Source organism: Saccopteryx bilineata, chromosome 4 (genome assembly GCF_036850765.1).
Source record: "Saccopteryx bilineata isolate mSacBil1 chromosome 4, mSacBil1_pri_phased_curated, whole genome shotgun sequence".
NCBI classification, from domain to species: domain Eukaryota; kingdom Metazoa; phylum Chordata; class Mammalia; order Chiroptera; family Emballonuridae; genus Saccopteryx; species Saccopteryx bilineata.
Genome location: NC_089493.1, coordinates 260,566,989 through 260,583,542, shown reverse-complemented (window position 1 = coordinate 260,583,542; position 16,554 = coordinate 260,566,989). Strand labels below are relative to the sequence as shown.

Here is a 16,554-nt window from a genome sequence, read left to right as displayed (position 1 = left end):
GCCCAGGAGGGTTCTGGGAGCTGGAGTATTCTCACAGCATTGCATCAGCCACAGCTGCTAGGAATGCGCTCTGCGCTCCACCCACATCGTTACTTCCTTTTATGCTAATAACTATGAAAAGCACAGATTAATGAATATTTATATGATAATTTTATAATGGAATATAGGACAAAATTTTTTTTCACTTAAAATTTATTTAAAAGATACAAAATAAATGACTTGATATTATTATTAAAGGATTGGTAAGAGATCAAAATTTTAAAAATTAAGGTTATTACTGCATTATGCCAAAATACTTTTAAAATCTTGAGGATGTTATGATTACATCTTCATGTATTATTGACAAGAAAAATAATGATAACAAAATATTAAATTCTTGAATCTTTACCGAGTCCAACTGGGTATAGTAAATTTAACTTTGGAACTTCCTGACTTTTGTACTGTTGAAGTTGTAGGTTTTACTCAATAGTAAGAAAGCTTTTGATTTAATTTTTCTATATTTAAGTATTTTTAGGTAATTGTGGAAAGCAAGGAGAATTGGAAGAAGGAGTTCTGGAGGACATAGTTTTTACAGCTTAGCACTCAATTGTGAAAAGTATTTTCCTGCAGAAAGTCCACTTCATCATTTTAAGTCTTCAATATTTTAAAACATAAATTGGTCTTATTTATCTGGGACTAACAAAGCAAAACAAAATGTTTCCACTCTGAGTAGATTGAAAAAAAAAGGGAAAAGATGGAGAGAAAAGAAAGGAAAAGCTACTACTGATAGATAGCTACACTTCCCAAGAAGTACCATTTTGGAATACAGACCAAAAATTTAAGCTCATAATGTTTGACTATGTTACCAGTAACTTTTATGCCTTTGGAAATACTGTAGAAATAACTTTTCAACTGTTGCAATAGTGTTAAAAAGCACTGATGGATTGCCTCTTGTCACCTTTAATTCATGCCTGAATTACTCCCAATTAGTATTTAGAGAGATGCAGTATTGATTTCAAGCTAAAAGGGAACCACTCATTACATTGCCACAGTAGTAGCCCTTTAAAAATGACTATTATTCTGCTTACGTGAACCACAAACTCTTAATTTAAAAGTTCCTTTAGTGCCTCTTAATATTAACATACAGAGACTATTTTAAACGTACTTCCCTAGATCAGTAACAAGAGGAAGGAGGGATCAAGAAGGCATATATTGATATAATCTTTCTGTGGTAAAACCCTGAAATAACACAAAGGTACTGATATTCCATGATGGACACCAGACTTCCGTCCTCTGTACAGCCCCTGGTGTTCTCCATCGTTCTAAAACAAATATCCTTCTCTTTTCATCTTCCCTTTGGGCCACTGCCCTCTTTTTTCCTTTCTCTTCACATCAAACTTTGGAATCATTTCCATCCTCTATTTACCTTCTTCTGACTTACTCTTGAACCCATTGTAATATAGGGAATATCCACCAGTCAAGTACAACTATCAATAATTTCATCAGGATTGCTAGGTGGACTTTTCCCATTCTTACAGAAAAAAAAAATTATCTATGTGCGGTTGGCTTCCCAAAACAGGACATGGATTTCTTCTGTGCAGCTGCCTCCAGACCGTGTGTATTTTAGGTGTTCCCACCATTCCCTCACACTCAGCATGCGCAGACTGAGCCTTTAGCCCACTGTGCCCACTCCACATATACCTTACCAGCATTTCTCATGTCCTTCATCTCAGTGGCTGGCCCAACCATCCATCCATTCTCATTTCCAAGACATAAATCTGGGTACCACTCTTGGTACCCCCCTTTCCTGACACGGCCATATTATCCCCAGGATATTTGGATGAATTCTACTTCCTAATTACATGTTAAATTTATCCATTCTCTGCCTTCACTGCCTCTATGACTGAGATGGCTTTCTCTGAGATGTCCCCACTCCTGCTTACTGCCCCGCATTTCCTTTTCTATGTTGCAGCCACAGTGGTCTTTCCAGAGCACAAATTCAGTCATGTCACTCCCCTGTGTGAGCCCCCTGTTCTCAGGATAGAGTTCCTGCATGTCACCCTCTGCTTACCTCTCTAGCCTCCTTTCTTTCAACATGCTCTGTGACTCAAACACATTCACATTTACTTAGCTACTCAGATAAATTATGCTCCCTGCTGCCTTGCCTTTGCATGTGCTCGTCCCTGTGCTTGGAAAACAGCATTCTGTTTTATTTCCACAGCCTCCTGGAGGCCTTCGTGTTATGTTTCAGTGTAGCTGTCACTTTCCTGTGGAAGTCTCTCCTGCCCCTTTCCTCCTCTGCACATCTTCTGCCTTCGTGTTTATCACACGGTATTGTCATCAGGTACAACTCAGACCTCCTGGCCACCGCTGGCAGCTTGTGGGGCAAGAGTCCAGCAAACCCCTGGCTTCAGCTGTCTCACTGCTTTGCAATTCTGTGTCTGGTCCAAGGAAATGTTTATCTTGTGTTTTGAAAAACCAGCTGGGTCTTTTTTTTCCGCTCTTTTTATATGTCATCTGTCACTGTTATGTGTTTGGAGCAGAAGGGGAGTACTGAAGCATCTTGACTAGAAGTCAAAATCTGCATGTTTAATAAGCTTTCCAGGTGATTTTTATGCACATGAAAGTTTTGTACATCTGTACTCTATTTTCTTCTATTGAGAAGACTGAACTGTTTGACATGAACTTATTCAACCTCAGATTCCCTCTATTACTACATTCTCATTTTCCGTTTTCCCTGCTCTTGACAAAGTGTCTTATCTTTCCAGAGCAAACTGTTCCAGCTCTGCACTTAATTCTGTCACCTTTTTAGGCCCCTTCTAACTCTAATTATATAATTAGGTTTCTGACTTGTATACCTTCTCTTGCCTGACTTGTTCTCTGGACCTACAATCAAGGTTATCCTAAAACACATTAACACAGAACCTCTCTCCTTCGTCTCTTTAATGACCTCTCAGTATACTCTTTGTTTCTGACTTCCTTCACTTTAAAGTTCCCTAAAAGCATAGTCTGTACCAGTAATCCAGTGGTCTGCAACCAACAGTCCACAAAATAGTCAACCACATCAGGGTAACTGTTTTATTATTATTATTATTATTTTGTAATTCTGCAGATCAGAAGTCCAAAATGGGTCTCCTAGGGCTAAAATCAAGGAATTGGCAGGACTGCATTTCTTTTGGGGTGTCTAGCCAATGCTCCATTTTTTTCCACCATTTAGAAGTTGCCCTCACCTGATGAAGCGGTTGCTCAGTAGATAGAGCTTCAGATTGGGATACGGAGGACCCAGGTTCGAGACCCCGAGGTCTCCAGCTTGAGCGTAGGCTCCTCTGGTTTAAGCAAAGCTCACTAGCTTGGACCCAAGGTCACTGGCTCGAGCAAGGGGTTACTCGGTCTGCTGAAGGCCCACAGTCAAGGCACATATGAGAAAGCAATCAATAAACAACTAAGGTGTCGCAATGAAAAACTAATTATTGATGCTTCTCATCTCTCTCTGTTCCTGTCTGTCCTGTCTATCCCTCTCTCTGACTCTCTCTCTCTGTTTCTGTTAAAAAAAAAAAAAGTTGCCCTCATTCCTTGACCTTTGGCCCCCTGCCATCTTCAAAGTTGACAGTGTAGTACAAGGGGTAGTCAACCTTTTTATACCTACTGCCCACTTTTGTATCTCTCTTAGTAGTAAACTTTTCTAACCGCCCACTGGTTTCACAGTAATGGTGATTTATAAAGTAGGGAAGTAACTTTACTTTATAAAATTTATAAAGCAGAGTTACAGCAAGTTAAAGCATAGAATAATAATTACTTACCAAGTACTTTATGTCGGATTTTCGCCAAGTTTGGCAGAATAAATCTTTATAAAACAACTTACTATAGTTAAATCTATCTTTTTATTTATACTTTGGTTGCTTCGCTATCACATACCATGAAACTGGAATGCTCACTAGTGGGCGATAGGGACCAGGTTGACTACCACTGGTGTAGTATTTTCAAATCTCTCTTGGAATATGACACTTTTTCCTCCCTCTTTCATTTATAAGGACCCTTGATTACATTGGATCCAAGACCAGATAATCCAGGATGATTTCTTATTACAAAACCAGGTGATTAGCATCTCAATTCCCCTTTGTCATGTAAACTGACACATTTACAGGTTCCCAAAATTAGGACTCTGGCATCCTTGGCGAGCCATTATCTGCATAGCACATTTGACTTCTTTTTTTTTTTTTTTTTTTTTGTATTTTTCTGAAGCGAGAAGCAGAGGGACAGACTCATGCATGCTCCTGACCGAGATCCACCTGGCAAGCTGACTAGGGGGTGGTGCTCTGCCATCTGGGCCGCAGCTCTGTTGTAACTGGGTCCATTCCAGTGCCGGAGGCGGAGGCCATGGAGCCATCCTCAGCACCCGGGCCAACTTTGCTCCAATGGAGCCTTGGCTGTGGGAGGGGAAGAGAGATAAAGAGAAAGGAAAGGGGGAAGGAAGGAGAGGTGGAAGGATGGAGAAGCAGATGGGCACTTCTCCTGTGTGCTCTGGCTGGAAATCGAGCCCAGGACTTCCATATGCCGGGCTGATGCCAGCAAGCACATTTGAGTTTTTAAAAATTTAAATAACTTTTCAATAATCCTGTTGACTTCTCTTTCGTATTTCTTTCTCTTCACTTTTCAAATGAACATATTCCTTCAGTTAACTATCTTTAATATTTTATTTTCTCTTATGTTCTCTTTTCTTGACTTTTTATTCTGTTTTACTCTTTATATTGACCTTATATTACTGTTTTATTCACATTGATAGTTTCAACTAATGTTAGTCTTAGATGATGATTAGTTTCTAAAGATCTACCGTGGGTTTTTAGCTGTTTTCTAAATATTAATAGTTCAAAATGTTAATGATAAAATCATTCATTTTCCCCAATGTGTCTTTTATTTATTTCACTAGTTTAATTTACATGAGCTCAATAATGAAAATTTCCTGTCCCTTTCCCCTTATTCTTTCTTTTGCTTTCAGAATATTTCTTTCATTCATCCCATCCTCCTAGTTCCACCCTCATTAACTGAGGCTTAGGCCATGTCATTACCATTACTGTTCCTGACCCCATTCTTACATTGGCCCTGTTCTTTTTCAACATTGGCAGCACATATCTTTGCCAGAATTAAAATTCTTAGTCTCTTTCCCTGATTTATGATTCAGTTACTTCTTTTGCTACAAAGTAAGGACAGATTTCTGAGAATGGCATTCTAACTTTCTAGTTATAGTTTTCATTTCCTATTATAAATACCCGTAGCTCATGGGAAACTTTATTCTGCATCCATACTTTTTTTGGCCACCTCCATATTTTGGCTCCTGTAGTTCCTCTCCCTAGAAGAACCTCTCCCATCTTTTCTGCTTGTTGAAACTCTCCCCTATTCTTCAGGTCTCATTATTAGCTAGTATGTTCTCCAAGAGTTTTTCCTGATTCTTGTAATTGAATTGAGGTGGCATATTGTTAGTTGTCTATTGTTGTGCCTTGTTTTACATTTATGTACTTAATAGATTATAAATTCATGGAAGTTAGAGAGTATGGAGGTTAGAGATTATGTATAATTGTCACATGGTATAGACAGATTGAAGTCCTTTAATAGCAATTATTTATTTATTTTAGAGGGAAGGGGACTTAAAATAAATTTGGTTACATAGCTTTTTTAATTGAATTTACCAAAATATACCTTATTAAAATATAGTGTGGTAGGCAGTTAGACAGACATGAGCAGAGCAAGGATGATGGGCCAGGTATAGAAGGTCACCAGGGGAGAGAGTCCCACATGCCAAGCAATTGGCAAAACTGGGAAAATAAGGACCTCACCCTCAGGTTAATCTTTTCTCCCCTAGCATGTTGCTGGTCATGTGGTCAAGACACCCTGCCCTCTCATATTTTTGGTCATGTGGTTCAGACCTTCCCCTGACCTTTCCTTCCCTGTCATGTCTGTAGTAAGTCTGGGTTAGACCCCTTTAAAGGGAGAAGAACAAATGGGCTACAGAATAGACTTTCACCCTTTGAGTAGTGAATTTTTTTCATGCTCACTGACCCCTGGGAGTGAGTCTTTTTTTTCTTTTTTTCAAAAAATGAAATTAGTTCTAGTTACAGTTTTATTAACTTAAAATAATGTTTGTTTGATAACCAATTTATGGAAACAAGAAGAACATACATTTGCCTTCTTTTAATGTTGCCTTACTCATTTTTAAAAGAAAAATTTTTGTTATCTCATACTCTGGATGGTCAGGAGGCACAAGGACGTGCATGAACATTCATACTACTCAAAGGGTTAAATATTAAGCCCCCAGGACAATGAGGTTATGACCACTATCAAATACGTATACATCTAGGTCTCAGTTGTGTTTCAGCTCCATGGCCAGACAAGCAGCAAAACCAGACAAGCAACACCATAGCTGACCTCAGGACCAGCTGCATTGACTAATCACCCTCTACCCTGGTGCTGACCAATCAGTGGAGACCATGGCCATGAAAGGACACACTGGAGAACTGATGAATATTCTACTGGGGTCCTCCCTTGGGATTTCCTCTAAAATCCCCACCCGTAAAAGCCCTTAAGAGGGAGGAACCAGCACACCCTCCCTCTCAGGAGCACACTTGCACCTTCTCTGTCCCACTCTTGCCCCAGGTGCGTTACCTTTACCATTCTCTTTCCTAAGCTCCAGGGGCCTCTTCTTTTGCCTCTGTAACTTGTTTCTTGAGCCTATTTTTTCTATCTCTCACTTCTTCTGCTGTGACTTTCTAAATAAACTTTCTCTTATAGTTTGAGTTTTGGCTCTGAATTCTTTCTTAGCCACAACTCAAGTACCGAGGTTGCTGAACCAATGTCTGATTTGACTCCACCAGTCTAACACCTGATGCTGTGTTCACCACCGCCAACAAAAACACCTGAACTTGTGAACAGTGATGGCTCCTCTTCTCCATAAAATTACTATAGGAAGCTCTAATTACCTTTGTTCTGATCTGACATCACTGACATAACACCTTGTGCTGTTCTTATTGCTAACAATATATATTATAGCAATACTCCAGTGTGCACTGAAAATAGTTTTGGGGTACGTGTATTTGTCAATTATTGTTCAACCTTCTCTTTTTTATTTTTTAAAATTTATTTTTATTTAATATAGTTGATAATACATTTTTTATTGGTTATAAAAGTTTCAGGTATACAGTATAGTGATTTGACATTTTTATACCTTATAATGTGATCATCCTACTAATTCTAGTAATCATCTATCTCCATGTAAACTTATCACAATATTGTTGATTATACTTCTCTTCTCTTTTTATCCATCCCCCCACCTTTTCCCTTCTGATAACCACCCTTTGGTCTTTGTTTCTATGAGTCATTTTTGTTTTCTTTTGTTTTCAGATTCTACATAGAAGTGAAACCATACAGTATTTATCTTTCTCTGCCTGATTTATTTCACTTAGCATAATCTTCTAGATCCATCCATGTTATTGCAAATGGCAAGATTTCATTCTGTTTTATTGATGTATAGTATTCCATGGTGTGTATATACCACATCTTCTTTATCCATTCATCTATCAATTGACGTATAGGTAGTTTTCATACCTTGACTACTGTAAATAATCAGTAATTATTTAATAAGTTTTTGAATGAATAGTAGATGGCCAATTAAATTTTGATGACTTGTTTATATAACGAAGGAAAATTGAGAATTTTAAAGAATGAATAGCATTTTTATTATTTCAGACAAATTATTTGTTTAAGAAGTTAAATTTTTATGGCTTGGTACAATCAGTAAGTTTTCCACATGTGTAAATTTTAGTATGATTCAACCATTTTTTATAAAAATATTCTTGATCAAATAACAGAACAAAGTTAAAGCTAATATTTATCAATTAGACCTGAAAGTAAAACAGAATGATAATTCAGAAATTTTCCAACTAATCTTACCAGATTTTATTTATGCTCTTACATTCAAAGGGGAAAAATAATTCAGAAGAAGATTCTAGGGATTATTATCTTTCTCCCTTCCCACACATACATTGTAAATAAGAGAAAAAAAAATTATATACTAACTGGCTGGTCTAAAGAAGTTAAATTAACCCTTTGAGTACATAGTACGAACATTCATGTACATCCTCGTGCCTCCTACCGTCCAGAGTATAATCGTAACAAAAATTTTTCTTTTAAAAATGTGTAAGGTGGCCTGACCTGTGGTGGCGCAGCAGATAAAGCGTCAACCTGGAAACACTGAGGTTGCCGGTTCAAAACCCTGGCTTGCCTGGTCAAGGCACATATGGGAGTTGATGCTTCTTGCTCCTCCCCCTTCTCTCTCTCTCTCTCTCTCTCTCTCTCTCTATCTCTCTATCTCTATCTCTATCTCTATCTCTCCCCCTCCTCTCTAAAATGAATAAATAAAAAAAACATTAAAAAAATGTGTAAGGCAACATTAAAAGAAGGCAAATGTATGTTCTTCTTGTTTCCATAAATTGGTTATCAAACAAACATGATTTTAAGCTAATAAAACTGTAACTGGAACTAATTTCATTTTTTTCAAATAAACTCACTCCCAGGGGTCAACAAGCATGAAAAAAAAACTCACTACTCAAAGGGTTAATATATGAACTTTCCTGATTATAAAGATGTTATAAATAAGGTCTCCTCCAATGGTACGTGGTTTATACTAAATTAGAAAACCTGAAGTAAATGGAAAAGTGTATGGCATGGAAAGATTGCCGTGATTGTGGAAAGGTTTCCAGATTGTTAAGCAAGTACCTCACTAGACCCTGTCCCCAGCAAAATGAGAATTGAACTGATAAAATTTATTTAAGAAAAAACAAAACAATAAACAATAAAGCCCCTAAAATTCTAAGGGCATATAGCAAATGGTTATTAATTTTTAAGCCTCTACTACTAAATCTTGGTAAGAACAGCAGGAGTCAAAAATATTTGAGCCACTACTTGCTCCCTTTCCACCATTGCCCATCTCTGTATTCCAGGAGTTCTACCTGGATGCTCTTCTCCACGTGAGTGCAGCCAGGAGGACAAGGGCTAACCACTTTTCACAGGTACCACTCTGGAGCTGGGGTTTCACTGCAAGAGAGCCAGGCTCCCAGTGTTTCTTATCCCTTCACCCCACCCTTGGTCCTTTTGCAGAAGCTATAACCCAGGTGGGATCAGCAAAGAGGATTGCTCTCCTTTCCTCACCCAGCTCTCCCCCATAGGTGGAAGCTCTACTCCAGGTGCATCTGGCCAAGAATGGTGGTTATCTGAATGCCCCACCTACAGCTTATTCATAGAGCAGAGCTTCCACTCAGGAAGAGCTACACTGAAAATGCCAAGAGCTGCCCATCTTCTTCCCTCAGGCAGTGGTTCTCAACCTTTCTAATGCCATGACCCCGCAATACAGTTCCTCATGTTGCGGTGACCCCAAACCAAAAAATAATTTTGGTGGCTACTTTATAACTGTAATTTTGCTACAGTTATGATTCGGAATGTAATCTCATTGCTTTAGGCGATCCCTGTGTTTTGGTTGTTCGACCCTGCCAGGGTCGCGACCTACAGGTTGAGAACCACTGCCTCAGAACCTGCTGATAGAGCAGAGGCATCATTCTAGGTAAAATGAGATTCTGCCCCCAGCATTACTGCACTGCCCAGGGGAAAAGCAGGCAGACGACTGAGAGAGCCCCTCAGCTCTGCCTGTGGGAATGACTTTATTTGAAACTGTGAATAGAGAACTCCAAGCCTAAGGTCACTGTCACACACAGTAGAAATTTTGGTGGAAAGCAATTAAGAGGAGGCTAGTCATTCCATGATTCAAGCAAAACAGCAGAGCAGCCAGAAATTTCAGAGAGAGAGTTAGGGGAGAGAGAGTTCAGAAGACCCCTTCTAGGATCATAGTCAACTCTGAGGTTTGAGAAGGGTGAGCACACCCACACAGGAGCAATTGGAGTAGGATGTGTGACAGACTTGAAAGCATTCCTCAAGCCACACACAAACCCGTCAACACAGGCAGAAGTGTCACTGACACAAAGAGCTTAAACACAACCTCTGACCAAACATTGAATAATTTAAATTATTCTGACCCGGGCGTGACTCCTATGTACCCAGGCTTAAAAATAATAGCACAGTCATTTCTGGCAGTTAGAAATTATGTGCATGCTCAAGTCTGTGTCCTCTCAAGACAGATCAGAGAGAGAACCTCCAAGCTACTAGTCCTTGGCTGAGCATGGGGCAGAAAACCTATAAGCTTCCTGAACAACAATTTCCAAGCCATGCGTACATCCAACAATAAAGGGAAAAAATCTAACTGGCTGAGGGGACTTTAAACCCAACGTTTAACCAGTAAGTGCCTTGTGCAGGCTACAGAAGACATACTTTAGGAAAAAAACAGAAACAAACGAATAGTTTGAAAATTAAAAGATGAAAAAATATATCATGCAAATGACAGCCAGCTAAAATAGCTAAACTGTTTTCAGACAAAAGAGACTTTAAGTAAAAAATGCTCCTAAACATAGGAACATTTCATAATGATAAAAAGATTAATCCATCAGAGTTATAGTGGTTATACAATTATATATGCCCTAACAACAGAGCCCCAAATAGATATATAAAGGAAAACTGACAGAATTGAAGGGAGAAGGAGACAATTCGTCAATAGTAGTGGAGAATTCAATAACACACTTTTGTTAATGGATAAAAATAATACAACTAGGCAGAAGACCAGTAAGGAAATAGAACAATGAACAACACTATAAATTAATTAGATCCCACTGACATCAAGAGACTACCCTACCTAACATCAGCAGATTGTACTTAAATGCGCACAGAACATTCTCTGGGATAGACCATATGCTAGGCCATAGAACAAGGCTCAATACGTTTAAAAGGAATGAAATCATACAAAGGATGTGCTCCAACCATAATGAAAATAAATGAAATTAATTAATAACAGAAGGAAATTTGAGATACTTATAAATATATGGATATTAGGCAACATACTCCTAAATAACCAATTGTATAAAGAAGAATCACAGGGAAACTAAAAAATAATTTGAGATGAATGACAAACACAAAATGTGCAAAACCTATGAGATTTATTTAATATTTTATTTATGTATTTATTTTATGGAGGGATGAGAAAGAGAGAAGAGAGAGAGAGAGAGAGAAAAGGGGGGCAGAGCAGGAAGCATCAACTCTCATATATGCCCTGAACAGGCAAGCCCAGGGTTTCGAACCAGCAACCTCAACATTCCAGGTCAACTCTTTATCCACTGCGCCACCATAGGTCATGCCCTATGAGATTTATTTAATACAGTTCTCGGGGGGAAATCTATAGTTGTGAACATCTGTACTAAAAAGAAGACTCCAGCCTGGCCTGTGGTGGCCAGTGGATCAAGCATCGACCTGGAATGATGAGGTTGCTGGGCTTGCCCAGTCAAGGCATATATGGGAGTTGATGTTTCCTGCTACACCCCCACCCCCGTCTCCTCTAAAATAAATAAATAAAAATAATTAAAAAAAAAAAAAGAGGACTCTGGCCCTGGCTGGTTGGCTCAGTGGTAGAGTGTTGCCCAGTGTGTTGATGTTCCAGGTTTGATTTCTGGCCAGGGCACACAGGAGTACCCATCTGCTCTCCTTTTCTACCCTTTCCCCTCTCCTTTCTCTCTCTCTCTTCCCCTCTCACAACCAAGGCTCCATTGGAGCAAAGTTGTCCCGGGCACTGAGGATGGCTCCATGGCCTCTGCCTCAGGCACTAGAATGGCTCCGGTTGCAATGGAGCAATGGCCCAGATGGGCAGAGCATCGCCCCCTAGTGAGCATGCCGGGTGGATCCCAGTTGGGCACATTCAGGAGTCTGTCTCTCTGCCTCCCTCTTCTCACTTCAGAAAAATACAAAAATAAATAAATATAAAAAAACGAAGACTTCCAAGTCAATAACCAACAGTTGGTTGTTTGAAAAGATTGACAAAATCAACAATGTTTTAGTTAGACTAAACAAGGAAAAAGAAGAGAGCATAAATTAATCATAAATGAAGGAAGGGACATTACTGCTAACCTACAAAAATGACCATAAAATAATACAATGAATAATACTATGCCAGTAAATTAGATACCTAAGACAAAAAGGACAAATTTGTAGAAAGACACAAACAAACAAAACTGGCATTAGAATAGAAGTCTGAGTAGATTGTAACAATACATCATAAGTATGATATAAAAACTAAAGAGATTAAATTAATGATTTAAACGTTTAAGCAAAGAAAGAAAATCCTAGGCCCAGGTGGCTTCAATGGTAAATTCTATCAAACATTCAAAAAAGAATACCAAACTGCCAAAAACCTTTTCTTAAAATAGAGAATTTTAAGAGTGCCTCCCAATTCATTCTCTGAGGACAGTGTCACTCTGATGCCAAAACCAGAAAGAAAATAACAAAGTTACAGATTAAATCCTTTTATGAATGTAGATTTAAATATCCTCAAGAAAATATCAGCACAGCAAATCCAGCCACGTTCAAAAAGGATTGTGCATCATTATCAGTTAACATTTATTCCAAGAATACAGGGTTGACTCAGCATCTGAAAATCAAGTAATGTAATATGTAGGTAGAATAAAGGACAAAAAAACCATAGGATCATCTCACCAGATTCAGGAAAAGCACTTGAAAATAATCCAACACACTTTTAGGATAACATGATCATATTAGGAATAAAAGGAAACATTCTCAACTGGATAAAGGGCATGTAAAAAACTATAGCCAGCATCATGTACTTACAGTCAAAGAATGACTGTTTCCCCTAAGATCAAGAACAAAATAAAAGTTCACACCCAAAATTTCTTTTCAACGTTGTTCTAGAGCAGTAGTAGTCAACCTGGTCCCTACCGCCCACTAGTGGGTGTTCCAGCTTTCATGGTGGGTGGTAGTGGAGCAACCAAAGTATAAATAAAAAGAGATTTAACTATAGTAAGTTGTTTTATAAAGATTTATTCTGCCAAACTTAGCAAAAATTCAATATAAAGTACTTGGTAAGTAATTATTATTATATGCTTTAACTTGCTGTAACTCTGCTTTATAAATTTTATAAAATAAAGTTACTTCCCTACTTTATAAATCACCATTACTGTGGAACCGGTGGGCGGTTAGAAAATTTTACTACTAACAGAGATACAAAAGTGGGCGGTAGGTATAAAAAGGTTGACTATCCCTGTTCTAGAGGTTCTAGGTAGGGTAATTAGGCAAGTAAAGGAAATAAAAAGTATCTAGGTTAGAAAGGAAGAAATAAAACTATAATTTGCACATGATGTGTGCCTTTAGTGGATAAGTGATCAACTAAAGTGAGTAAGATATCCACTAAAGTAGAGAAAGTGTCCTCTTAACACAACATTCAATTTAATAAATGTTTAGCCAGGTTGCTGTTATAAAATATCCACATATATAAATGAGTTGTATTTCCATATATTAGTGATGAACATTCTGAAAATGAAACTAAAAAAGAATTTTATTTAAAATGGAATCCAAAAGAATAAAATCCTTAGGAATAATTTAAAGGAAGTCAAAGTATTTTACACTTAAAACTACGAAACCTTGTTGAAGGAAGTGAAAAAAGATCTAAATAAATGGGAAGAGATCCCATATTTATAGGCCAGAAAACTTAATATTAAGAAGGTAATACTTTCTAAATTGATCTATAGATGCAACATATATACTTGTCAAAATCCCAATTTGCTTTTTTAGCAGAAATTGACAATCTAATCCTAAGGTTCATATGGAAATTTTCTTATAAATCATGTATCAAATATGGGACAGTATATCAAGAACTCTTACATCTCAATTATATAAAGACAACTCAGTTAAAAACTGAGCAAAGTAGCCCTGGCCGGTTGGCTCAGCGGTAGAGCGTCGGCCTGGCTTGTGGGGGACCTGGGTTCGATTCCCGGCCGGGGCACATAGGAGAAGCGCCCCTTTGCTTCTCCACCCCCACCCCCTCCTTCCTCTCTCTCTCTTCCCCTCCTGCAGCCAAGGCTCCATTGGAGCAAAGATGGCCTGGGCGCAGGGGATGGCTCCTTGGCCTCTGCCCCAGGCGCTAGAGTGGCTCTGGTCGAGCGACGCCCCGGAGGGGCAGAGCATCGCCCCCTGGTGGGCAGAGCGTCGCCCCTGGTGGGCGTGCCGGGTGGATCCCAGTCGGGCGCATGCGGGAGTCTGTCTGACTGTCTCTCCCCGTTTCCAGCTTCAGAAAAACACACACACACACACACACACACACACACAAAAAGCAAAGTAATTGAGTAGTCTCCAAAGAAGAGATTAAAAAAAAACTAGTAAGCACATGAAAATGTGCTCAACATTATTAGTCATTAGAGGGATGCAAACCAGAACTGCAGTGTGATACCACATCACACCATTCCAATAAAAAGGGTAATGAGTGTTGGCAGGATGTGGAGAAATTGGAACCAACATATATTGCTAACAATACTATGTAATATCACAGCTACTTTGGAAAAATTTGACAGTTTCTTAAGTTAAAAATAGTTACTATAGGACTCAGCAATTTCACTTCTGTGTATATAATCAAGTGAGAAGAAAACATATGTCCACATAGAACAAGTACTAGGATTTTCATAACAGCTTTTTTTAACAGCCCCCGATGGTGACAACTCAAGTACCTACCATGTAATGAATGGATAAATAAAAGTTGTATATCCATACAGTGGAATATTATTCAGCAATTAGAAGGAATGAAGTATAGATATATGCCACAAGATGGGTGGACCTTGAAAACATTATACTCAGTGAAAAATAAGATGAAAGATCAGATGTTTTATAAATCTATTTATGTGAAATATTTAGAACAGGCAAATCTACAGACACAGATTAGTTAGTATTGGTTATAGACTAGTTATTGCTTAGGGCTTGGAGGAAGGTAGGTAGAGAACTAATGGGATAGAATAAATTTTGGGGGATGAAAATGTTCTCAAATTAAATTGTAATGGTTGCATAACCCTACTAATATACTAAAAACCACTGAATTTTATACTTTAAATGAACAAATTATATTACTAAACAAGTATTCTATTTAAATAAAAATGTTTATAAATATACAATGAAATTCTGAGTATAGTTGATATACACCTTGCTTTAAAAATCTGAAAAGGGGAAATAAAACATTAATTTTCTATTACAACTTATTTTATCATTTCAATAATGTCCATTGTCCTAATAGAAACCTGAAATAGCAATTTACTGCATGTAAAATTTAAGTCATAAATATTACTAATTTCAAACAGTATAGTAATTCATAGAAGTTGAATATAAAGCAAAAAAATACTTTTATATGCCAAAAAGATTATACAGAATAGGCTATATACATAAATTTCCTTGGTATACATGGAAAGAAAATATTCTAAGAACACTTTTTATAAACATAATCTCTTGTTTTATTTGTGCTAAGGCCTCTGTAACACCATTGTTACATGGATTGCTTTTATGTATGACGTGTACATATTGGAATTGACAATCTCTAGGGCAGTGTTCTTAGAATTCAGTGATATCCGAGATCACACTTAGCACCACTTACCGAATTATTCATTATATTCTGCTCTGAGTAACATTTACAGTAAACGTTGTAGATGTTGGTTGACAAATAGGAGGTTATGTGGTTTGGCAGTCAGTAACCTGTCAGATGGTTCTGCTTAGATCTAGTTTTCTTTTTCAAAAAAAAAAAGTGTTTAGCCTCTACAAATTACCAAACAATTTCCAGTCCTCCTCTTTCTTTGCCCTCCCCTCGCACACTTCCAACCGCTTTCTATTTGACAGTGTTCTTCTTAGCGCTGGTTCAGTTCATCGTACTCTTCCTCTTATCTCCTGACCCTCCCTGCCTTCCCAGCCGTCCCCACTGGCTTTCCTTCCTTTGACATTCATTTGGTGGTTCTCAGAGTTCCCTCCTTAAGTTCAACTCTTTTCATTTCTGTGTGTTCTTGGAGATCTCATCTATTGTTACAACTTCAAAATGCAATTCATAGAGTTGGTGATAAACCACCCAAGACTGTCTTCATGCGTTACCTCTTGACTGATTTTTAGCTGCATAATTGGGATTTCTGCCTGTTTCTCTCAAACATCTCACGTTCAAAATGTCCCAAACTCAATCTCAGAATATAGTCTTCCCTCTGTGTCACATTCCTTGTTAATAGCACCTCCATCTATCTTGTCAATCGGGGCAAAGTCCTGTTGATTTCTCCTTATAGATATCTTGATCTGTCTCCCCTCCATAAGGCTTATTTCAGACTCTTGTTTATCAGTGGACTATTTATTATCTATCCACATTACACATAAGCATTGTCTTTCTAAAATATTGATTTGCTTATGTTTTTGTTTTTGTTGTGTTTTATTAATCTGAAGCTAACTGGATTCCCACTTGGCACAGTAATTGGTTCAGGACTCCAGGCCTATTCCAGTCAGCACATTCTCCTCACTAAAGGCATGTGACTTGGTTGAGGACATTAGAACAAAAGGGAAGACTTGCGCTTGGTTCTCCTTGGAAAATGTTTTCTCACTGTTAGAAGAGAACCACAGGAAGAGACCCCCCTC

At 38.1% G+C, this 16,554-nt stretch overlaps 1 protein-coding gene across 1 annotated transcript in view; it reads left to right on the top strand.

Moving 5' to 3' along the window:
* FBN2 (fibrillin 2) overlaps positions 1 to 16,554 on the top strand; it is a 286,570-nt gene that overhangs the window by 126,593 nt on the left and 143,423 nt on the right. The window lies entirely within an intron of this gene.